Source organism: Triticum dicoccoides, chromosome 6A (assembly GCF_002162155.2).
Source record: "Triticum dicoccoides isolate Atlit2015 ecotype Zavitan chromosome 6A, WEW_v2.0, whole genome shotgun sequence".
NCBI lineage: Eukaryota > Viridiplantae > Streptophyta > Magnoliopsida > Poales > Poaceae > Triticum > Triticum dicoccoides.
This window is the reverse complement of record NC_041390.1, coordinates 237,978,578-238,004,500: the sequence shown is the minus strand read 5'-3', so window position 1 is coordinate 238,004,500 and position 25,923 is coordinate 237,978,578.

Genomic DNA, 25,923 nt, shown 5'->3' with positions numbered 1-25,923 from the left:
AGATGGTGGAATGCTGCTCGGGGGGCACCAACAGCGACGGCGAGGCCGTCGGCTGTGAATCTTCCCTTTGCCATGCCCGTGATGCCTCCAGAAGAGGTGACAGCTCCTCCAGGAGGAGCTCAAGCGACAATGACTATGACGAGCTGCCGCACCGGGTCAAGGAGGAGGAGGAGGAGGACACCGACTAGGTGCCATGACGTTAGAGCTCGCGCCTCCTGAGTAGAGGCCTGTGGGAGGCGTTTTCTTTTGTTTGATTTCCTACATAAGTCATGAGGGGCCTCGCGGGGGGTGTGTAAGAATCATGGCGCTTGCGCCTTCATATTAATGTTTCCAACTCATGTTGCTTTCGCGTTTCTCGCTTGGGCACAGGTCCCCTTTTGTTCTTGCGATGGCTCAGTGCTCTACTTTGACAGGACCCAGTCCACAAGCAAGCTTCAGCCGTTGCTGGTATCTTGGGTCGCAATGTCGTGGTCAAGGCCATGAGGTGAGCGACCCAATGTCTGGTAAGAGCCCCTGAGACGCGATGCTCAGGAGGTCCCCTTTGGCGCGCGAGCGGCCCTCGTACGACTAAGAGGGGGGATTCCTTGCCTGAGCGAGGTTGCAAGAAAATAAAGTGTTTAGTGGTAAGGCTCATGCTGGCATGTGTGAGATAACTTATCTTGGCAAGCCCGTGGTCCGTGGCGGTTCTTGCGTCGCGAGGGCGAGCTTCTCTGGAGCTTTCGATCTTGGGCATGTTCGCTTTGTAATGAATTAAGGTAAACCCCATTAGCCTTTTGCGAGCCAGGATGCTGCTTGATCACGGTAGGTCCATGTTGGCAAGGCCGCTCGAGGTCCTATTTCCCGAGGCTCCTGTGTATTAGTTAGTTACAAAATGCAAGGGGCGGCGTGTGCTTGCTGATCTACCCATGATCGTACAGCGAGAAGACGAAGGCACTAAGGACCTGGTGAGGTGACGTGCACGGGGCCAACTCGCGAGCCAGAGCTCAGTCTCTTAGATTTATCAACATTGCAGGGACGGACCCGAGCACGGGTGCCACGCCTATAGCCCCATCTCGTGGGAGGTTCAAGGGGAGAGCTAGCAACGCGCAAAGCCCGCGGAGGTGACTCCGGAGGTGATACATCGTCAGGTGCAAGGTTAACAACCATAGTAGCTCATGAAAGCATAACTCTTTAGCCCTGCACTTAAACTAGACTACAAATCCGAAAAAACACTAGTTTTGGCCCATAGCGAAATAGATTTTTGCTTCTCCGCGGACTACCCATGCTTGGCGCCATAGGCTTTACGACTTTTGGCACTAGGGAATAATACTTTGATCAGATCCGTGGACAGGCTCCCGAGGTCAAATCGGATTATGGACTTTTCCAGCTAAGTGAAAATGCACTTCACTACTAGCAAAGAAGTCAGTTTTCAAATTCATTCCTCGCTGACCGCGCGTCATCTTCAGTTCATGATTGAGGCTTGTCGGTAAGCTTCGCACAGGACCACCCCTCATAAGGTCGGGGCATCCCCGTCGGCAGCTTTAGCCGTGGGTGGACACACTTGGCATCCATCATAACCCACTTGCTCCTGAAGCCATCGGCCTTCTTCCTGGTCTTCGAAATCGCGTTGGCCTTGCCGGCTGCGATGAAGTTGGCGCACCCCGTGGTGTGGCCTTCGTTGATCTGGAGGTAGAAGAAGTGGCGTAGCAATGGCATAGACGGCATCACCCCAACGTACACCTCGCAGTAGAAGGCAAAGATGGACAAGAGAAGAGCGGAGTTGGGATGGAGATGAAGAGCCTGTAACCCGTAGTGCTGGAGGACCGCGTAGAAGAAGTCGGAGAAGGGGGGAACGAAGCCGGCGGCCATGCTGCCCATGAAGAAGGGGTAGAAGAAGCTCTTCGGGGCTTCGGGCACGGCGGAGCCAGCCCGGAGCACGGACTCCCCCTTCTCCTTGTTCTCCCCCGCCGTTAGCAGCTGCGTGATGGCAAGGTTCTTCACCGAGACATTGGGCGCCTCCAGGCCCGACTCGTACCAGGAGGGCGACGAGTCAACCTTGGTCTTTCGGGGCACCATTGGACAAAATCTTGGAAGGATAACGGAGCAGCTCTGGAGGTTTCGGAAGCAAGGGGCGAGAAAGGGGATCTGGAGCAAGGCGGAGGAAAGCAATGAAGACGGGCGTGGTCCGCGCCAGTCCTTTGTCAAGTCGGGCAATTGCCGAGGCTGCATGGGGAAGCGGAGACGCCTACGTCCAATCAGTTGCCACACGTCGACTAAGGGCGCAGGCTGTTGGGGCCCGCGGCGCTCCACACTTGCCTGTTAGCTTCGCCTCGAAGCCAAGCCCGAGCGCTCCTTGGGCCCGGGGGCTACTATCGGCGTTCTCGGAACGGGCGTCCCCAGACTTGCCTCCCTGCGGCCCGCGGCGTGGCTCCTCCAGCGGCCCCGTATGGCCCATCTTCACAAGCAAACACCCAAGACCCTCGTGAGACGGACGATGCAAGACCTCCTCAGGGGCGGCCTCACCAGGCTGGCTCACGAGGGACGGAGAAATCAAGGCAAGGCAAACCTCGCGAGGTTCCAATGACGTAAGCCATGACGATCAAGACCAGGCGGGCGCCAGCAAGCGCAGTGTCCTCGCTTCCTCTTTGGTGCTAAGGAAGCAAGCACAGGCGAGGAGTTCCAAGGCATGAGGCAAAGGTTTCCATATTGGTGCAACAAGACCAAGACCAGCAGGACGGCAGGACGAAGGTCACCGTGGAGCCAAAGATGGTGTCACCACCAGAGCCTTTGGTAGGCGAAGACTACTTTTGTCAGGATAACTTGTACTAGTTGTCTCCCTTCGAATTTGGCTGTTGTAGGATCCCTTCCCGCTTAATATTTGGGAAGAGGACCAATGCCACTATAAATAGTACTAGCCACCACCATAGTAAGAAACGGGTCTGCACGGGAGAGAGGATCCAGATCTTCCTCAAACACACAAGCTCACCAACCACAAGAACACCTCTCCTTAGAAGGCTGCTCTTCCCTTGTAACTGTTCATCCACGGCCCAAGAGGCAATCCACCACACCACACTGGAGTAGGGTATTACACCACAACGGTGGCCCGAACCAGTATAAATCTTGTGTCTCGTGTTCTCTGGGCCCGGTGAAGCTAGGCTGCGAGATCGTTGAGTGTGCGAGCTAGAGAGGGGGGAGATCTTCCTGCGCACCCCAGTGTTCGAACCTCAAGGGTTTTGCCGGAACCCGAAATCCGACACCGAAGCATGTGCATGTAGTTTAATTTTGAATTGTGCACCTGAAATGGCTAGAAACCCAGTTTAATGTATAAAATGTCCAAATGAACCTTGAATAATTCCAATTCTTTTACGACACACATATAGTTGCATGTTCACTGCAGATAAAAGGTCTAGCAATTCAAACAGCGTCCATCGTTGCTGTGACCCCATTTTGTAATTCAAATCAAGTAGGCCCCACATAGTTTATTATCACCAACTATGTGACATGTAGTACAAAATATCTTGGAGCACCGTCGGTGTATATAGTACGCCTATGGCTTACACGAGAAGGTGCATTGTCTATAGTCCACAGCCGGCATGTCAAGCACACTAGCTCGCTCCCCAAAAACTCCCGCCTCTACATCCCTCACAATCTCAAAAATATCTACCGCATGGAACGTTTTAATGTTTGATAGCACACAATTAGTATGTGCGGACCGTGTGCGATGTATGTTACTCCCGCTCTGCTTCGGTCCCTTGATTCAAATTTTTAGTAGCCCCGGCATTTTACTCCCGCCTCTGCATCCCTCGCAATCTCAAAAATATCTGCTCGCCCTTGATCCAAATTTTCAGTAGCTCCGCCTTGTTACTCCCGCCTAGTAAAATTTTCAGTTGCTGCAGTATTTTCTCAAACACAACCTCCGCTCACACACACACACAACCCTCGAAACCATTGGTAGGACGCCGCCATCGCCGGAGCCTCCATCCTCAACCTCTACCTATGTGCCGGGGTGCTCGAGGAGCCAATGGCCAAAAAGAGGTTTATCATGGCCTTTTTGCCCGACGCTGGTGAGGTGGCCGCCGAGGTGGCCCCGTCATCCTCCGCGGGCCCGATCCGCCATCGCTGGTCCACCGATCCGCCCGTTGCCCCGCCCCTACGCTGGTTCGAGGACTTCCCCGCCCTCCCGCGGACCCCACAGTCAACGAAGTCCTACCTCGGGGTCCAGCAGCGGTGGTGGGGGACGTGGGTCACCGAGATTACAGATCGAGAGACCCACACCCGCCGGTGGCTCGGTAGCTTCCACATGGCCGAGCTCGCGGCCATGGAGTACAACCGTTGGCGAGTCTGCTACCACGGCGCAGCAGCTAGGCTCAATTTCACCTTCGGCACATGTTTGGTCGACCTCGTTCCCCCGGAGCCAGGGTGGTGAGCTCGGCTATGGCGCGAGAGGACCGCGAGGCGTGGGAGCACCTTGAGGCTGAGGCCGCCAACAAGGCCTACATGCAAGAGCTCCGCCGGCAGCACCCGGAGCTCATGGACGTGGAGTGGGCGATCTTTGCCGGCGCGAAGGGCGATGAGGTTATCGCGCTCTCCTCCGATGACAAGGTCAAAGGCGGCAAGGACGGCGGTGCAGAGGGCAGCGAGGTTATCTCGCTCTCCTTAGATGACGAGGTCGAAGGCGGCGGCGACGGCGGCACGGAGGGCATTGAGGTGGGCCCCGAGGACGAGGAGCTCGACATGGACGAGTGGAGGAGTGCCTTCCCCAATGACCCCGACGACGGTACTAGCCCGGACCTGGCTCGCAACACACCGTACATGACGAGGAAGGATTGGCTCGACCTCTACTTCGACCGAAAGTAGTTTAGCTTAGTTTAAATTTATGTTTTATGTTTGGTTATGCAAAACTATCTATGTTTATGTTTGAATGCATGCTACTTTCGGTTGAACCTTCTTTGAACTTGATCAAATTGAAGTTTACAACCTTAAGTTTAGGGGGTCGACTAGAAAAGGCCAAAAAACACTGGAGTAGGGCAGCGAGGTTTTCTAGTCTTAAGGTTTTTAGTCCTTAACTTCTTAAGGATCGCCTAGAGATGTCCTTATGACTTGTTTATTTCAGTTCTTCACAATGTGATGCTCTATATGTTCAACTATTTGCCATGCAGTTCAATTTCATCAATAACAGTTTCAACAATACCACTATGAATTACGATATTTGGTTGATGTTAAGGATATTGCAGTTAACATGCCTTTTCATTTTTCAATTGTTGTTTAGCAACATGCATTATACTAAATGACTAAATATGCAATCCCAGGCTACATAGCAACAAGGAAGAGTGTTACCTTAATGTTCTGATGATGTCTATATATACATGTAATAAAATCTTATATAATGGGATGGATGGACTGTTCTACTACATCATTTTTCAATTGTTGTTTGGCTTCTAATATTAACTTGGTGCTTTTAGGTACATATATCATTGCCAAAGATCCACACTTCGACCCTTTATGCGTATGGGGCAATGAGATATTCATGAACCAGCATCAAGTGAGGAAACTGATAAAGATTGTTATTGAAATGGGTCAAAAGATGTCAATCGAACTATTTGTTTACACTTTATGCAAGATAACAGTGAACTACAGGATTGTAAGTAAGAACCCTGTAGCCTTCTTGTTACTGCCTGTAATGAGTTGTGTTAGATGACATTGTCCAAAGCTTTTTTCTTTTGCAGTGGATCCTGAAGTAGTTTACTCAAGATTACCTCTCAAACTACATGATTGGCAGCCGGCCATCACAAGGAGTTGGACTAGAGTCCTGCATGCATTTTGCATCCAGGAGAGCACAATAGGGCCATTCCGCTTCACCTTGTTTAGCAACTAGAATGTATGTCGCCACTTTCTTTACCATATGTAATAGTACAAGTATAGAACCCTTGTACACCATTCTTTATTTGGTGCTTATGTAATTCTTAAACATATGTACCTGTGAATCGAATAATGCATTAGTTGTTTGAACCTGATGGATATCAATAAAGTTGTAGCATACATTCAAATTCAAATTCAAATTCAAATCTGGTAAAATTTGGAAAAGTAGCAATTAAATTAGGGTGAAATTACGCTCTCCAGGTTGTTACGGCACACACGCTTGGTAAAACACAAACGTTTGCGATATGCACCATAATCTGAGACGGTTCACAGAGAGGAAATGTGTGCAAGCATGCACACAGTTGTCGTTTGCAAAGCATGTGTGATGTCAGACACTATCACATACGGTGTGGGAAAACTAAATGTGTGTGATTGTATACCTATCGTACACGGTTTATAATCATGAACTGTTTGTGATGTGCTAGGCATCATAAAACTCCCGTGCCTAGAATCTACTAGGAAAACTCCCATGCCTGGAATCTGCCTGGTTTTAGGCAGAACCACAAAACTCCGACTATGATGGCAATGCGAGCACAAATGAGTAGCAAGGATGAAGCATTTGGGATATTCGAGATATTGGAAACGGTTATATAGGGACAACTATATGCATGAAGGCTCCCTATCCCTGATGGTTTCTGGGTCGTGTGGGAAGGACCCCCCTATCGCCCACACTCACTTGGCGACGGTTCAAAATGTTATTGCGGAAAGGGGTTAAAAGCCGTTTGTTTAGGACTGACGCGCACCAGTATGTAAGAAGCCCAAGTTTCATAGCTTTATTTAGGATTGTTTGAAGCAAGTCAGCAACCAATACAAACAACAGTGGAGATAATGGATCACCCTGCCTTACTCCTCTGATGTAATAGAATTTTTTCCCAGGTACTCCATTCAGCAAGACAGCTGAAGAAGCAGATGTAAAAAGCATTTTAATCCAGTTTATCCATCTGTCTCCAAAACCTTTAGCTTTAAGAATTTCCAAGATTGGTTTGTGCTCAATTATATCAAAAGCTTTCTCAAAATCTAATATTAGGACAATCACTTCTTCCTTTGATTTATGACATTGGTGCAAGTATTCATAAGCCCATCCTTGTGACGCCCTCGATTCAATCGTACACTAATCATACACGCAAATGTGTACGATCAAGATCAAGGACTCACGGGAAGATATCACAACACAACTCTAGACACAAATTAAAATAATACAAGCTTTATATTACAAGCCAGGGACCTCGAGGGCTCGAATACATAAGCTCGAATACACAAGAGTCAGCGGAATCAACAATATCTGAGTATAGACATGAGTCTACGATCGAAAAGGCAAGGCCTCCTGCCTGGGAGCCTCCTAACTACTCTTGGTCATCGGCGTCCGTCACGTGGTAGTAGGCACCCTCGGGGTAGCAGCAGTCATCAAAGGTGGCATCTGGCTCCTGGACTCCACCATCTGGTTGCAACAACCAGAAAGAAGAAAGAAGGGGGAAAAGGGGGAGCAAAGCAACCGTGAGTACTCATCCAAAGTACTCGCAAGCAAGGATCTACACTACATATGCAACATTATCAAAGGAAGGCTGTATATGTGGACTGGGCTGCAAAAATGCCAGAATAGAGAGAAGGTCTAGTCATATCGAAGACTAGCATCTTCTGGAAACCACCATCTTGCAGCAAACAGGAGGGAGTAGAGTAGCATAAAGTAAAGTGGTAGTAGTGTTATCAACCTCGGCCGGAGATCCTTTCTCGACTCCCTGCGAGAAAGAAATCCCAGAGCCATACTATCCATTTCTCATCACAATCCAATTCTCATCACAAGTATCCAGTTCTAGTTGTATCAATCGGGATACAACTCCAAGTGTCCGTTACCATAGGACAGGCTATGCATAGATTAGTTCTTTCCTGCAGGGGTGCACCAACTTACCCACCATGCTTGATTAACTCCGGCCGGACACACTTTCCTGGGTCATGCCCGGCCTCGGCCAAACAATATGCCGCAACCCGACCTAGACTTAACAGAGAGGTCAACACGCCGGACTAAACCTATGCCCCCAGGGGTCATGGGCCATCTCCCCGGAAACTCCTGCACGTTGCGTACGCGGCCGGTGAGCAGACCTAGCTACCTCCTTCAACAAGGCAGGCGCTTACGCAGTCCAACCCGGCGCGCGCCACTCAGTCCCTGACGTCTATTAAGCTTCGGCTGATGTATATGACGCAGAACGCCCATACTATGCCCACGTGATGGTTAGTGCTATCAGGCCAGAGGCCCCTCGGATCAAATATCCAAATCGTAGTGGATTAGGAACGCGCGGTAACAAGCAGAGACTCATGAAAGATGTGACCCCGTTGCCCCGTCTCGAGGACTTGCGGCAAGGGCTAGGAATGCCCGGCCACGCCTCGTAATTATCTCGCGGGCACCCTCCAGGTCAACCCGTCTCCACATCACTCGCGGGTACCCCTCAGGGTCGACCCGCCCTTCCAAGTAACAGTTGTAAAGTCCAAGTATCCGTGTGTCCAAACATCAAGGGGAAAACCCAAGGAATCACCCCCGGTGAATTCCACTCGATGTAATCATCAAGGTGAACGTAAGAGGAATCACCCCCGAGGTTCACACTTGAGGGGTTGCACGACAGAGTCGTATCGGAAGTGGTTAAAGAGGAAATCACCCTCGATGACCACGACCGAATAGCTACACTACACGGTTAACATCAGAAGTGCTGTAGAGGTCTCACCCTCCGCACTCGATAGTATCCCAGTAGTGTCGAGCAACTAAGGGGAAAGTGATGTGCGATGCCGGGGCCTGGTCTTCGATCCCGTTGATCGGGTCTTCGATGATGAAGCAGGGGCAACAAGGACAAGGTGGGGGTCACTGATGAATCACTATCCAACCTATACTAAGCAGTTTAGGATAAGCCGGTAAGGTAACAATAAGCAGGTTACAAAAGTAGGCTGTGCATCAGAATAGGAGCAAACAATAACAGTAGCAAAATCTAATGCAAGCATGAGAGAATGGAATGGGCGATATCGGGATGATCAAAGGGGGGGCTTGCCTGGTTGCTCTGGCAAGGAGGGGTTGTCGTCGACGTAGTCGATCACAGGGGCGGCATCGGTCTCGGGGTCTACCGGAGAGAAGAGGGGGAAGAAACAGTAAATATAAAGCAAACATAGCATCACAAAGCATAACGTGGCAATATGTTGTGCCGGGAGTGACCTAACGTATGGCTACACGATAAAGGTGAAGGGGGAATTCAACCGGGAATGTTTTCCCGGTTCCGGACCTGTGTCAGACAGATGACCGGAGGGGGAAAGTTCCATGTTCAGATAGTTAGAGGCATGTGACAGATGAACGGACCGCGTATTCGGATTCGTTGAATTTTTCTGAGCAACTTTCATATAGAAAACATTTTCATCCGAGTTACGGTTTATTTTCTATTAATTTTCAAAGTTTAAACAATTTTCTGGATTTATTTATATTAACAGAAATGGAATATGACGTCAGCATGATGTAGAGGTGATGTCAGCAATCAACAGGACGGTTGACTGGGGTCAAACCTGACCTGTGGGTCCAGTGGGACCCACTGGTCAGTGACTGGACTAATTAAACAGTGTTAATTGGACTAATCTAATACTAATTATCAAGCGGGGCCCACTGTAAGTGTCTAATTGGTGAATAGATTAATTAGTCAATTTAATTAACACATTTTCTATTTATCTAAAACATTTTATTGACTCGGCCCCACATGTCAGTGGGTTGACTCAGTCAACGAGTCAACTGGGCCCACCCGTCAGTGGCTCAGCGGGCCCCATACGTCAGTGCCAGGTCAGCCTCACCGGCGTTGGCGCCGGAAGTGCTCCGGCGAGCCTCCCGCGGCGGCGCACGTCGGGAGAGGGGGTCGGGTTTCGCGCACAGGGGGTTTCCGGGGTCGTAGCTAGGTGCGTTCGACGCGGTTCGACGTCGTATGCAAGATGGAGGCGACGCCGGGGCCAGGAACGACCGGAACGGCGCCGGCGACGAGTAGAAACGGCGCCGGAGTACGGGCGCGAGCGGGTTCAGCGTTAGACCGCGTGAGCGGCCAAACTAACCAACTAGGTGGGGTCTACGGTGCTCCGGGAGCTCGTCGGAGCTACTAGCTCGAGCGGAGGAGCTCGGTGGCGAGCCCTACGACGGCAATGGCGGACGGCGGAGCTCGGCTTGCGAGCGAGCTAGCTACGGCGAAAGGCATGGCGCGAGGAGAGGAAAGGAGGAAGGGAGGAGCTCACCGGGCGGCACACACGGTGGCCCTCGGAGGTTTAGGAGCTGCAGTGCAGTGGATCGATGCCGGCGAGCTCCTGCGATCCAAAGTGGAAGACGAGGCCGGGGGAGCGTTCTGGGGCGCCCGGCGTCTTGCAGCTCGTCGGGGAGGCGTAGCCGAGGGAGGCGGAGCGGTTGGACAGGTCGGCGAGGCGAATGGGTCTTGGTGGCCGCGAGGACGACGGAGAACGGCGGCGACCGCGTCGGTCTCCTCTCCAGAACGAAGGAGAGGGAGAGGAGAGAGCTGGATCTGAGGGAGAGGGGGCAAGTGGGTGAGTGTGGAGGGAGCCCGAGGCGTCGGGCTGCCCTTATCCTCCCAGCGACGCCTGTAGCGGCGTGGCCGGCGAGGTGGTTCGGCGGCGACGTGCACGCGCGGTCGCTCGCACAGCGGAGGAGGGGGAAGCCGACAGGGGGGGAGTGGGCCGGCCTAGCCTGGGCCAGTTGGCTCGGGTGGGCCGAAGCCCACTGGGAGGCTAGGGGCTCTGGCCCCTTTCCCCTTTTTTTTCTTTCCCTTTTTATTTTCTTTTTCCAGCAACTTTTGCCTCTGCTTTTAGCCACTATTGACTTTGCAAAATTATGCCACTGGCCAAAACAATTTCAAATAATGATTGGGCACTGCCAAAAAAAGATTGTGAGGCTTTAGAAATAGTTTGCCATTTTTATAAATTAAAAAGGCATTTAATTTATTTCTTAGGTCACTGTTTTAAGTAGTTTAGACCACTCAAACACTTTGCAAAAATGTTGGTTCACCACCAATACTACTTGTGGATTATTTGGCACATGATGAACATTTTAGTTTTCATGTTTGACCAATTTTGAATTTCACTCAGAATCTGAATTAGAGTTCAACTGGAATTTGAAAAAGATAAGAACAATGATGAACATACACTTGTTTAGCAAAAGGATTATATTAACCCCAGGGATTACTGTAGCATCATTACACCGGGGCGTTACAACTCTCCTCCTCTAAAAGAAATTCTCGTCCCGAGAATTAAGAGGTAGAAGGGAAAAGATCGGGGTATTCAGCTCGGAGGTTATCCTCGCGTTCCCAAGTGGCTTCATCTTTAGTATGATTTGACCATTGCACCTTGAGGAACTTGGTAACCTTCTGGCGGGTTCGACGTTCAGCTTCTTCAAGAATGCGGATAGGATGCTCTTTGTAAGTGAGATCATCTTGGACTTCAATCAATTCCGGATCGACTTCACGTTCCGGGTCCTTGAAGCATCGACGAAGTTGCGACACGTGGAAGACGTCATGGACGTGAGAGAACTGAGGTGGCAACTCCAATTGATAAGCCACCAGTCCACGACGGGCGAGAATACGGAAGGGACCAATGTAGCGCGGAGCTAGCTTGCCCTTGACTCCGAACCGATGAGTGCCTCTCAAAGGAGTGACAGGCAGATAAGCTTGTTCACCAGGTTGATAAGTTGAACCCCAGTGTTTCCGGTCATAGTTGCTCTTCTGGCGGGATTGGGCCGCCTTGAGATTATCCCGGACAATGCGAACCTGCTCTTCAGCTTGTTGAATAATGTCCGGACCAATGAGTGCTCGTTCCCCAGTTTCTGACCAATTCAGAGGGGTTCGGCACTTACGTCCATAAAGCACTTCAAAGGGTGCCATCTTCAAGCTGGCTTGATAGCTGTTGTTATAAGAGAACTCCGCATAAGGGAGAGATTCTTCCCACTTCTTGCCGAAAGAAATAACACAAGCTCGAAGCATGTCTTCAAGAATTTGATTGACTCGCTCGACTTGGCCTTGGGATTGGGGATGATAAGCAGTGCTCCAGGTAATATGAGTTCCCATTGCCTCTTGGAAACTATCCCAGAACTTAGAAGTGAAAATACTGCCGCGGTCTGAACTGATCTCCTTCGGAATGCCCTGGAGTGACACAATTCGGGAGATATAAAAGGTTGCCAATTGACTAGCAGTGATAGTCTCCTTGACTGGCAGAAAGTGAGCAACCTTCGAGAATTGGTCGATGACGACAAAGATAGCATCGTTACCTTTCTGAGACTTGGGAAGGCCAGTGACGAAGTCCATTTGGATCTTATCCCACTTCCATTCAGGAATCGGAAGCGGTTGTAGAAGTCCAGCCAGTTTCTGATGTTCTGCTTTGACGCGACGACAAACGTCACACTCTTCAATATATCGAGCAATGTCTTGCTTCATCTTAGACCACCAGTACTTCTGACGGATGTCAAGATACATCTTGGTACTTCCCAGATGAATAGAGAGAGGGGTGTCATGTGCTTCTTTCATCACCTTCTCTGTCATAAGCTCGAACCGGGGTACTACAATGCGATCTCTGAAGTATAAGGTTCCATCTTCACCAAGTGAGAAATCTCTGGATTTCGCAAGATCCTTTTTCATCAAATAAACGTGAGCATCTTTGACTTGAGCAGACTTAATTGCTTTCAGCAGAGTTGGTTCCAGTACAAGGTTATTCAGAGAACCCTGTGGAACTAGTTGAAGGTTTAGCTTGCATAGCTCTTCATAAAGGCGGGGTTGAGCTTTGTAGACCTGGTGATTATTGCAATAAGACTTTCGGCTCAGGGCATCAGCCATTACATTAGCCTTGCCAGGTGTATAAGATATACCGCAGTTGTAGTCAGCAATAGCTTCCATCCATCGCTGCTGACGGAGGTTCAGATCTGGCTGAGTAAACAGGTATTTCAGACTCTGATGATCGGTGAAGATCTCACAATGATTACCGAGAAGGTACTGTCGCCATAGCTTCAATGCAAAGATAACCGCTGCAAGCTCAAGGTCATGAACCGGGTAGTTTTCCTCGTGAGGACGCACTTGACGGGAAGCATAAGCAATCACCCTGTGCTCTTGCATTAGAACACAGCCTAATCCTTGACGTGAAGCGTCACAATAGATGACGAAGTCCTTGCGAGAATCAGGAGGAGCAAGCACTGGGGCAGAAGTCAGCTTGTCCTTGAGTGCCTGGAAACTTTCCTGACATTTGTCTATCCAGTCGAACTTAACGCCTTTGTGAAGCAGATTAGTCAGTGGCTTGGCGATCTTGGAGAAATTCTCAACAAAGCGGCGACAATAGCTGGCCAGTCCGAGAAAGCTTCTGACTTGCTTGACAGTCTTCGGAGGGGTCCAGTCAAGAATAGCCTGAACGCGCTCTGGGTTGACGGCAATACCATCCTTGGAGATAACATGACCAAGGTAGGTGACTTTGGGTAACCAGACTTCACACTTGGAATACTTGGCATAAAGTTGATGCTCTCGAAGCTTCTCCAGAACAAGACGAAGATGTTCAGCATGTTCTTCTTTATTCTTCGAATATACCAGTATATCATCCAGATAGACTACGACGAACTTGTCGAGGTAATCCATGAATATATAGTTCATCAGACGAGAGAATGTAGCTGGAGCATTGGTTAAACCGAATGACATGACGATGTACTCGTAAGAACCATAACGAGTCACAAATGCGGTCTTTGGAATATCCTCTTCACGAACACGGATCTGGTGGTAACCCAACCTCAAGTCGAGTTTAGAGAATATCGATGAACCAGCCAGTTGATCATACAGATCATTGATCCGAGGAAGGGGATATTTGTTTTGAATTGTAGCTTGGTTGATAGGACGATAGTCTTGGACCAAACGGTTCGTACCGTCCTTCTTCTTGACGAAGAGAGAAGGTGCTCCCCAAGCAGAGGAACTTGGACGAATGAAACCCTTGTGAAGAGATTTGTCGATTTCCTCCTTAAGCTCAAGGAGTTCATGAGGTGGCATCTTGTAGGGTCGTTTTGCAATAGGAACGGTGCCTGGTTTCAAGTCGATGACGAACTTGACAGCCCGGGCAGGGGGTATTCCTGGAAGTTCTTCTGGAAATACGTCTTGGAAGTCGCGAACGACTGGAATCTTTTCAATTCCCTCAAGAGGTGCCGCGTTCAACGCATTCAAAGCATAAAGTCGTGCTTCAGCGTTTTGAACAAGCTGAGCATGGTAGGTTACAATCTCATCTGAAGGATGTAGGAGGTGAACGACCTTGGTAGCGCAAACGATAGAGGCAGTATGCGCTTTCAACCATTCCATTCCCAGAATGAGGTCAATATTGGAAGACTCCAGAATAATGGGAGAAACAAGGAATTCCAACCCTTCAATTTCAACAGGAACGTCGCGACCAATCATGGTAGTTTGACATCGGCCCGCAGGGGTGCGTGCCACTATCGGAGTGTTCATGGGCTCGCATCGAATGTCATGTGCGTAAGCAAAATTTTCTGACATGAATGAATGTGATGCTCCTAAATCAAACAAAATAGAAGCTGGTACTGAATTAACAAGGAGAGTACCCATCACAGTGGCAGGCTGGTCTTGAGCTTCATTCAGATCAACATGATTAGCCTGACCACGACCATAAGGTCTGGCATTGTTGTTATGGGGCTGATTGTTACGGTCAGTTGAAGACAGAGCCAGCTGATTCTGATTCTGAGGGCATTTCCTGGAGCGGTAACCTGGAAGGCCACACTTGAAGCACAGACCATCATTGGGATTGGGAGCAGAAGCTTGGGGTGGTACAGCCCGAAGGGGCTGCCTCTGCGGTTGAGGAGGCAGACGAGGTGCAACATAGGACTGTCTTGGTGCAGGTGCAGTTGGACGATACATGCTGTGGGGAATCCATATCCGACGCTTCTGCGCTGACGGGCCCGAAGATGAGCCAACGTCGCGACTACGCCTAAGGGATCCCTGGTGTTCCTGAAGACCAGTCTCAACCTGAATAGCCTTGTTCACCAAGGTGGCGAAGTCGGCAAAGTCATGAACGAGCAATGCTAGCTTGATATTAGGGTGAAGTCCATCATGAAACTTCCCTTGCTTACGAGCATCAGTTGTCTTCTTCAGCATAACGTGACAAGTCCAAAAATTCCCGTTGATAAGCATCTACAATCTTGTTGCCTTGGGTGAGGTTGCGGAACTCTCGCTTCTTCCTATCCATGGTTCCCTGAGGAATGAAACGGGCACGGAAGGCAGCTTGGAAATCCGGCCAAGTAATGACCATTCCAGCAGGTAGGGTACGCCTGTGGCTGTCCCACCATTGAGCAGCAGGACCCTTCAGAAAGAAAGATGCGAAGGTGACATAGCTGGCAGGGGCAACACTAGCAGACTCCATTTCATATGTGATGTCGCGGAGCCAGTCATCAGCATCAAGGGTTGAGTTGAGCTGCGGTAGATAGTTGGGTTGAGGCGCATGAAGTCCTGCAGAGTTACTCGGGTTGGATGTTGACTCATGTTCGGACGAGGAAACTGAGCCATCATTCCTTCCATGAACTGGCGAGTTAACTCAAACTGTTGCATCATTCCAGTAAAGAATCCAGGCGGTGGTGGGTCGTTGGCACCACAGCCACAACCAGCGGGTCTAACCATCCTGCTAACATGTAACAGGGGTAGTTCAGCATTGAGCATTTGCAAAGATAAGGATCATTCATGATGAAAACATGCATAATGAAGGAGGTACGATGGATTCCACTCCGTAGTCAACACGACAGGGTGTGCACTACTCAAAAAGCTATTCTAAGGAATAACTATGGCTTCATCCAACTTCAGGGTGAATGTGGTCACGGGATCCTAATGTTAGTAAATTTGTTTAACCCGAGTAGAAGAGAGTTCAGAGTCCCAGAGTATAGACGAGGAGTAAAAGATGCTAATACCACCCAATGGCGACGTGGGCCCGTAAGCCACACAGCCAATGTTAGTAAAAGTTTTCAGTGACTAGACTCAACTTCGGCCAAGGAGTTGGAAAGGGGGCTACCTATAGGCAGTCGGCTCTGATACCAACTTGTGACGCCCTCGATTCAATCGTACACTAATCATACACGCAAATGTGTACGATCAAGATCAAGGACTCACAGGAAGATATCACAACACAACTCTAGACACAAATTAAAATAATACAAGCTTTATATTACAAGCCAGGGGCCTCGAGGGCTCGAATACACAAGAGTCAGCGGAAGCAACAATATCTGAGTACAGACATGAGTTAGACAAGTTTGCCTTAAGAAGGCTAGCACAAAAGCATCTACGATCGAAAAGGCAAGGCCTCCTGCCTGGGAGCCTCCTAACTACTCTTGGTCGTCGGCGTCCGTCACGTGGTAGTAGGCACCCTCGGGGTAGCAGCAGTCATCAAAGGTGGCATCTGGCTCCTGGACTCCACCATCTGGTTGCAACAACCAGAAAGAAGAAAGAAGGGGGGAAAGGGGGAGCAAAGCAACCGTGAGTACTCATCCAAAGTACTCGAAAGCAAGGATCTACACTACATATGCAACATTATCAAAGGAAGGCTGTATATGTGGACTGGGCTACAAAAATGCCAGAATAGAGAGAAGGTCTAGTCCTATCGAAGACTAGCATCTTATGGAAACCACCATCTTGCAGCAAACAGGAGGGAGTAGAGTAGCATAAAGTAAAGTGGTAGTAGTGTTATCAACCTCGGCCGGAGATCCTTTCTCGACTCCCTGCGAGAAAGAAATCCCAGAGCCATACTATCCATTTCTCATCACAATCCAATTCTCATCACAAGTATCCAGTTCTAGTTGTATCGATCGGGATACAACTCCAAGTGTCCGTTACCGTAGGACAGGCTATGCATAGATTAGTTCTTCCCTGCAGGGGTGCACCAACTTACCCACCACGCTTGATTAACTCCGATCGGACACACTTTCCTGGGTCATGCCCAGCCTCGGCCAAACAATACACCGCAACCTGACCTAGACTTAACTGAGAGGTCAGCACGTCGGACTAAACCTATGCCCCCAGGGGTCATGGGCCATCTCCCCGGAAACTCCTGCACGTTGCGTACGCGGCCGGTGAGCAGACCTAGCTACCTCCTTCAACAAGGCAGGCGCTTACGCAGTCCAACCCGGCGCGCGCCACTCAGTCGCTGACGTCTATTAAGCTTCGGCTGATGTATACGACGCAGAACGCCCATACTATGCCCACGTGATGGTTAGTGCTATCAGGCCAGAGGCCCCTCGGATCAAATATCCAAATCGTAGTGGATTAGGAACGCGCGGTAACAAGCAGAGACTCACGAAAGATGTGACCCCGTTGCCCTGTCTCGAGGACTTGCGGCAAGGGCTAGGAATGCCCGGCCACGCCTCGTAATTATCTCGCGGGCACCCTCCAGGTCAACCCGTCTCCACATCACTCGCGGGTACCCCTCAGGGTCGACCCGCCCTTCCAAGTAACAGTTGTAAAGTCCAAGTATCCGTGTGTCCAAACATCAAGGGGAAAACCCAAGGAATCACCCCCGGTGAATTCCACTCGATGTAATCATCAAGGTGAACGTAAGAGGAATCACCCCCGAGGTTCACACTTGAGGGGTTGCACGACAGAGTCGTATCGGAAGTGGTTAAAGAGGAAATCACCCTCGATGACCACGACCGAATAGCTACACTACACGGTTAACATCAGAAGTGCTGTAGAGGTCTCACCCTCGGCACTCGATAGTATCCCAGTAGTGTCGAGCAACTAAGGGGAAAGTGATGTGCGGTGCCGGGGCCTGGTCTTCGATCCCGTTGATCGGGTCTTCGATGATGAAGCAGGGGCAACAAGGACAAGGTGGGGGTCACTGATGGATCACTATCCAACCTATACTAAGCAGTTTAGGATAAGCCGGTAAGGTAACAATAAGCAGGTTACAAATGCAGGCTATGCATCAGAATAGGAGAAAACAATAACAGTAGCAAAATCTAATGCAAGCATGAGAGAATGGAATGGGAGATATCGGGATGATCAAAGGGGGGGCTTGCCTGGTTGCTCTGGCAAGGAGGGGTTGTCGTCGACGTAGTCGATCACAGGGGCGGCATCGGTCTCGGGGTCTACCGGAGAGAAGAGGGGGAAGAAACAGTAAATATAAAGCAAACATAGCATCACAAAGCATAACGTGGCAATATGTTGTGCCGGGAGTGACCTAACGTATGGCTACACGATAAAGGTGAAGGGGGAATTCAACCGGGAATGTTTTCCCGGTTCCGGGCCTGTGTCAGACAGATGACCGGAGGGGGAAAGTTCCATGTTCAGATAGTTAGAGGCATGTGACAGATGAACGGACCGCGTATTCGGATTCGTTGAATTTTTCTGAGCAACTTTCATATAGAAAACATTTTCATCCGAGTTACGGTTTATTTTCTATTAATTTTCAAAGTTTAAACAATTTTCTGGATTTATTTATATTAACAGAAATGGAATATGATGTCAGCATGATGTAGAGGTGATGTCAGCAATCAACAGGACGGTTGACTGGGGTCAAACCTGACCTGTGGGTCCAGTGGGACCCACTGGTCAGTGACTGGACTAATTAAACAGTGTTAATTGGACTAATCTAATACTAATTATCAAGCGGGGCCCACTGTCAGTGTCTAATTGGTGAATAGATTAATTAGTCAATTTAATTAACACATTTTCTATTTATCTAAAACATTTTATTGACTCGGCCCCACATGTCAGTGGGTTGACTCAGTCAACGAGTCAACTGGGCCCACCCGTCAGTGGCTCAGCGGGCCCCATACGTCAGTGCCAGGTCAGCCTCACCGGCGTTGGCACAGGAAGTGCTCCGGTGAGCCTCCCGCCGCGGTGCACGTCGGGAGAGGGGGTTGGGTTTCGCGCACAGGGGGTTTCCGAGGTCGTAGCTAGGTGCGTTCGACGCGGTTCGACGTCGCACGCAAGATGGAGGCGACGGCCGGGGCCAGGAACGACCGGAACAGCGCCGGCGACGAGTAGAAACGGCGCCGGAGTACGGGCGCGAGCGGGTTTAGCGTTAGACCGCGCGAGCGGCCAAACTAACCAACTAGGCGGGGTCTACGGCGCTCTGGGAGCTCGTCGGAGCTACTAGCTCGAGCGGAGGAGCTCGGTGGCGAGCCCTACGACGGCAATGGCGGACGGCGGAGCTCGGCTTGCGGGCGAGCTAGCTACGGCGAAAGGCACGGCGCGAGGTGAGGAAAGGAGGAAGGGAGGAGCTCACCGGGCGACACACACGGTGGCCCTCGGAGGTTTAGGAGCTGCAGTGCAGTGGATCGATGACGGCGAGCTCCTGCGATCCGAAGTGGAAGACGAGGCCGGGGGAGCGTTCTGGGGCGCCCGGCGTCTTGCAGCTCGTCGGGGAGGCGTAGCCGAGGGAGGCGGAGCGGTTGGACAGGTCGGCGAGGCGAACGGGTCTTGGTGGCCGCGAGGACGACGGAGAACGGCGGCGACCGCGTTGGTCTCCTCTCCAGAACGAAGGAGAGGGAGAGGACAGAGCTGGATCGGGGGGAGAGGGGGCAAGTGGGTGAGTGGGGAGGGAGCCCGAGGCGTCGGGCTGCCCTTATCCTCCCCGCGACGCCTATAGCGGCGTGGCCGGCGAGGTGGTTCGGCGGCGACGTGCACGCGCGGTCGCTCGCACAGTGGAGGAGGGGGAAGCCGACAGGGGGGAGTGGGGCGGCCTAGCCTGGGCCAGTTGGCTCGGGTGGGCCGAAGCCCACTGGGAGGCCAGGGGCTCTGGCCCCTTTCCCCTTTTTTTTGCTTTCCCTTTTTATTTTCTTTTTCCAGCAACTTTTGCCTCTGCTTTTAGCCACTATTGACTTTGCAAAATTATGCCACTGGCCAAAACAATTTCAAATAATGATTGGGCACTGCCAAAAAAAGATTGTGAGGCTTTAGAAATAGTTTGCCATTTTTATAAATTAAAAAGGCATTTAATTTATTTCTTAGGTCACTGTTTTAAGTAGTTTAGACCACTCAAACACTTTGCAAAAATGTTGGTTCACCACCAATATTACTTGTGGATTATTTGGCACATGATGAACATTTATTTTTCATGTTTGACCAATTTTGAATTTCACTCAGAATCTGAATTTGAGTTCAACTGGAATTTGAAAAAGATAAGAACAATGATGAACAAACACTTGTTTAGCAAAAGGATTATATTAACCCCAGGGATTACTGTAGCATCATTACACCGGAGCGTTACAATCCTAAACAATCATGAATTGCTCTTTCCTTGAGGAAGCCATACTGGTTGATATGAACCATTGAAAGAATCACTTTCTGGAGTTTGTTAGCCAATAATTTGGTGATGAGTATTAGGCAACAATTCAGAAGAGAGATTGTGTAATCATGGCTGTTTAAGGTGTTGGCCCTTTAGGAATCAGAGTGATGTATGATGTGTTGATGCTCTCCATAGAAATTTTTCCATCATGCAACTCATTGATTAGTCTAAAAACATCCACTTTGATGATATCCCAGCAGGCCTTGAAGAACTCATTATTGAAACCATCTGGTCCAAGGGATTTTTCATTTGGCGGTTCTTTAACCACTTCATTTATTTCCTCTTCAGTGAATGGGAGTTCCAAGTTATGAAATACTAAAGCATCAGGGATAGGTTCAAATAAGGAGACCAAATCTAAATGCATGGGAGTTTTCTTAGATGTCCCCATTCTTTTTTAAAGCTTCGCACAGGATTGCTGCCTTCCCAGCATCATCTGAGCGATCTACTTGATCATCATTTTGAATGAGAGCAATATGGTTGTGTCTATGATTAATGGTAGCCTTTGTGTGAAAAAAAATTGTATTCTCATCACCAAATTTTATCTCTTTAATTTTACCTCTTTGCTTCCAGTAGATCTTTTGATTTTTGAGGAGGGAGAATAAGTGTTCCTTGAGGATTAATCTACAATTCCACTCAAAATCTCCTAAATCTCTGAATTCTTCAAAAAGGTCTAGCAAGAATATCACCTCATTTACAGATGTTGTCGGCGTTCTGGGAACGGGGGTCCCCAGACTTGCCTGCCTGCGGCCTGCGGCGTGGCTCAAAGGGGGGCCCAGCGCGGCCCATCTTCACCAACACAAACCCAAGACCCTCGCGAGGGGCCAAGCCTCGCAGGGGCGGACGACGCGGAGCTTCCTCAGGCGTGGCCTCGTCAGGCTGGCTCACGAGGAGGCGGAGAGATCAAGGCGGGGTACCTCACGAGGTGCCCGTGACACAAGCCATGACGACCGGGGGCGCCAGGCGGGTGCCAGCCCGCGTAGTGTCCTCCCTTCCTCTTTGGTGCAAAGGGGGCGAGCGCAGCCGCGGAGTACCGAGGCATCAGGCAAAGGTTGCCATTTTGATGCAACGAGACCAAGACCAGGAGGACTACGAGACAGAGGTCACCGTGGAGCCCAAGACGGCGTCATCACCAGAGCTTTGCGCAGGCGAAGACTACTTTTGTCAGGATAGTTGATACTAGCCGTCCCCCTTCAAATTAGCCCACCATTGTTGGCTCCCTTCCCGCTCGATATTTGGGAAAGGACCAGGGCCTCTATAAATAGGACCAGCCACCCATAGAGCCAAGAGAGCGGGGGCCGGGGGGATCGAAGGATAGAGAAGATCAGAAAGAGAGAGAGAGAGAGAGAGAGAGAGAGAGAGAGAGAAAGGTGACTGAGCTCCTCCCAGTAGTTCATCGCTCCAGCCAAGAACAGACCCTCGCGAGGCTGTTCTTCCTTGTATTGTTCATCATCATCAGCCCAAGAGGCAATCCATCACACCACACACTGGAGTAGGGTATTACACCACAACGGTGGCCCAAACCAGTATAAACCCTGCGTCTCTTGTGTTGTTCTTTCCTTAGTTTAGATCCTAGCAAGGCGGAGGAGTGCAGGTAGGTAGGAGGCGAAATCTCCGCGCGCACCCCAGTGTTCGAACCTCAAGGGTCTGCCGGAACCCGAAATCCGACATTTGGCGCGCCAGGTAGGGCTGCGCCGGGATTCGTCTTCCACCACCCCGTTCTCCTCCAACCATCACGCCCATGTCTGACGCTCGTCGGGCCCGCGCTGAGCGCCGGGCCACGCTCGCTTCCCACGTCGCCCAGATGGCCCCTGTCGGCGGGCGTCCTCGCCGTTCCCCGTCACCTGCCGTCAACGCCACCACCGGCCCGGCGGGGGACGAGCAGCAAGCATCGTCCCAGCATCCGTCCGTGCGGCAAGACGGCCGCACCGCAACTCCCTCACTCACCCCAGCTGGTTCTTCGTCCCGCGCGCTCCGCGCGCCCATGGAGGCTCGGGTTGCACTCATCGCAGCGAACGAGCTCCTGCGCTACCGTCCCATCAACGACGTCTATGAAGAATGGCTCCACCGTGTCGCCGAGCTCGTCCACGCCGCAGGGGGCTCTCCTGCACCGTCCGTTCCTCAAGAAGGCGCCATGGCTCCAAGGCGCGTGGCCCCAGGGCGGAACCCGCTCCGTCAGGCGCCAGCGCAGCAAGAGCAGAGCTGTCAAGAAGTCCCTCGCCCGCAAGAAGTTGCTCGGGCGCTCCCTGCTCCAGCACGCCGAGACCATGCTCCTGCTCCCGCGCGTCAAGACCCCGCGCTGCTCCCAGCTACAGCACGTGGGGGCATGCAAGACCAAGCTCCCCGTCATCCAAGGCCTCCCGTGGCCACAGCAGGCTGCCGCGCCTTCACCGCCGAGCTACGCAACGTCGCATGGCCCGGCAAGTTCAAGCCAGACTTGCCTCCTCACTACAACGGCACGGCTGACCCTGCGGAGTTCCTCCAGCTCTACGAGCTGGGCATCGAAGCTGCCAACGGAGACAAGAAGGTCATGGAGAACTGGATCCCCATGGCACTCAAGGACGGGGCCCGCACCTGGCTCCTGAACCTGGCTCCAGGCACAATCTTCTCTTGGGACAAGATGCGCACCCGCTTCATCGCCAACTTCCAAGGCACTCGCGACCGGCCACCCACCATGAGCGACATGCGCCGCATCAAGCAACAGCCCGGGGAGACCCTGCAGAAGTACATCCAGCGCTTCAACAACGCATGCCTCAAGATTCCCATGGTGACTGACGAGGCCATCATCTCGGCCTTCTCCGACGGCATGCGCAACGTCAAGATGAAGGAGGAGCTGGCGATGCATGAAGACCTGTGCACTTCCTTGGAACTGTTCAACCTGGCAACCAAATGCGCCAGGGCCGAGGAAGGGCGTCTCTCCCTCCTCGAGCTTCCTGCCGCAGACCCAGAAGAGAAGAAGCCCAAGGCCAAGGATGTGAAGCGCAAGGGGGCTGCCGTGCTCGCGGTAGAACCAGACACCAAGCGAGGCAGAGATCAGCCCGAACCTTCCAAGGGTAGCCGGTACTGTGTGTACCACGACCTCCACACCCACAACACCAACGAATGTCAAGAGCTCCGAGCCGTGCGAGAAGGAAGGATCGGCCGTCGCCCTGACCGCAGTGACCGGGGCTACGACCGAGGAGGAGGAAGGAACACAGGACGCTGGGAAGACCGTGGCCCGCGCCAAGGGTGGCGCGATCAACCTCGTGAGGATCGCTGGCAAGACCCGCCTCGCGAGGTAGGTAGAAGGCGAAATCTCCGCGCGCACCCCAGTGTTTGAACCTCAAGGGTCTACCGGAACCCGAAATCCAACATTTGGCGCGCCAGGTAGGGGTGCACCGGAATTCGTCTTCCACCACCCCGTTCTCCTTCGACCATCGCGTCCATGTCTGACGCTCGTCGGGCCCGCGCCGAGCGCCAAGCCGCTCTCGCTTCCCGCGTCGCCCAGACGGCTCTTGTCGGCGGGCGTCCTCGCTGTTCCCCGTCACCTGCCATCAACGCCGCCACCGGCCCGGCGGGGGACGAGCAGCAAGCATCGTCTCAGCATCCGTCCGTGCGGCGAGACGGCCGCACCGCCACTCCCTCGCTCTCCCCAGCTAGTTCTCCGTCCCGCGCGCTCCGCGTAGCCATGGAGGGTCGAGCTGCGCTCAACGCGGCAAACAAGCTCCTGCGCTACCGTCCCATCGACGACGTCTATGAAGAATGGCTCGACCGCGTCGCCGAGCTCGTCCGCGCTGTAGGGGGCTCTCCTGCGCCGTCCATTCCGCTGCACCACACCCCGCCCCGCGCGGGCGACGAAGCTCCGGGGGCGCCCCAGCCGCCTCCTCCTCAAGAAGGCGCCATGGCTCCAAGGCGCGTGGCCCCTAGGCGGAACCCGCTTCGTCAGGTGCCAGCACGGCAAGAGCAGAGCTGCCAAGAAGTCCCTCGCCCGTAAGAAGCTGCCCGGGCGCTCCCTGCTCCAGCACATCGCGACCATGCTCCTGCTCCCGCACGTCAAGACCCCGTGCTGCTCCCAGCTGCAGCGCGTGGGGACATGCAATACCAAGCTCTCCGCCACCCAAGGCCTCCCGTGGCCACAGCAGGCTGTCGTGCCTTCACCACCGAGCTACGCAGCATCGCGTGGCCCGACAAGTTCAAGCCAGACCTGCCTCCTTGTTATGACGGCACAGCCGACCCTGTGGAGTTCCTCCAGCTCTATGAGCTGGGCATCGAAGCTGCCAACGGAGACGAGAAGGTCATGGCGAACTGGTTTCCCATGGCGCTCAAGGACGGGGCCCGCACCTGGCTCCTGAACCAGGCTCCAGGCACGATCTCCTCCTTGGACGAGATGCGCACCCGCTTCATCGCCAACTTCCAAGGTACTCGCGACCGGCCACCCGCCGTGAGCGACATGCGCCGCATCAAGCAACAACCCGGAGAGACCCTGCAGAAGTACATCCAGCGCTTCAACAATGCACGCCTCAAGATTCCCAAGGTGACTGAGGAGGCCATCATCTCAGCCTTCTCCGTCGGCGTGCGCGATGTCAAGATGAAGGAGGAGCTGGCGATGCATGAAGACCTGTGCACTTCCTTGGAGTTGTTCAACTTGGCAACCAAGTGTGCCAGGGCTGAGGAAGGGCGTCTCTCCCTCCTCGAGCTGCCTGCCGCAGACCCAGAAGAGAAGAAGCCCAAGGCCAAGGATGTGAAGCGCAAGGGGGCTGCCGTGCTCGCGGCAGAACCAGACACCGAGAGGGGCAGAGATCAGCCCGAATCTTCCATGGGCAGTCGGTACTGTGTGTACCACGACCTCCACACCCACAACACCAATGAATATCAAGAGCTCCGAGCCGTGCGAGAAAGAAGGATCGGCCGTCGCTCTGACCGCGGTGACCGGGGCTACGGTCGAGGAGGAGGAAGGAACGCAGGACGCTGGGAAGACCGCTGCCCACGCCAAGGGTGGCGCGATCGACCTCACGAGGATTGCTGGCAAGACCCGCCTCGCGAGGGAGACTGGAGGGATCAGCCTCGCGAGGATCGCCCGCAAGGCAACGCAGGCCTCCCACCGCTGCCGCCGCAGCCAAGGAGAAACGAGGACCGCCACCAGGACGAGGGGGCTGGGGGCTTCCAGGAGCAGCGTGCGATCGTCTGCATCCTGGGCGGGGCACAAGCCTCAGCCTCTCAGCGCATCTTCAAGGAGTTCTCCTACGAAGTGAACGCAATCCTCCCGAGGCTCGAAGCCACGCGCCCTCTCAAGTGGTCGGCGTGCGCCATCACGTTCAGCTCAGAAGATCAGCTCAAGTGTGTGGCTACAGCCGGAGTTCTCCCGATGCTTTGCTCCCCGATCATCAGCAACATGGTGGTCACCAAGACCCTCATCGATGGCGGGGCAGGGCTGAACGTCCTGTCCGTGGAAACATTCAACAACCTCCAAGTGCCCTACAGCCAGCTTCAGCCAACCAAGCCTTTCTCCGGTATCACCGACGGCTCCACGGTCCCGATTGGGCAGGTCCGCCTCCCTGTCACCTTCGGGGCACGCGACAACTACCGCACCGATCTCATCGATTTCGACGTCGCTCACATTCTCCTACCATACAACGCCATCCTTGGGTACCCAGCGCTGGCCAAGTTCATGGCCGTAACTCACCACGGCTACAACGTCCTCAAGATGCCAGGAAGCGGCGGAGTCATCACGGTGCC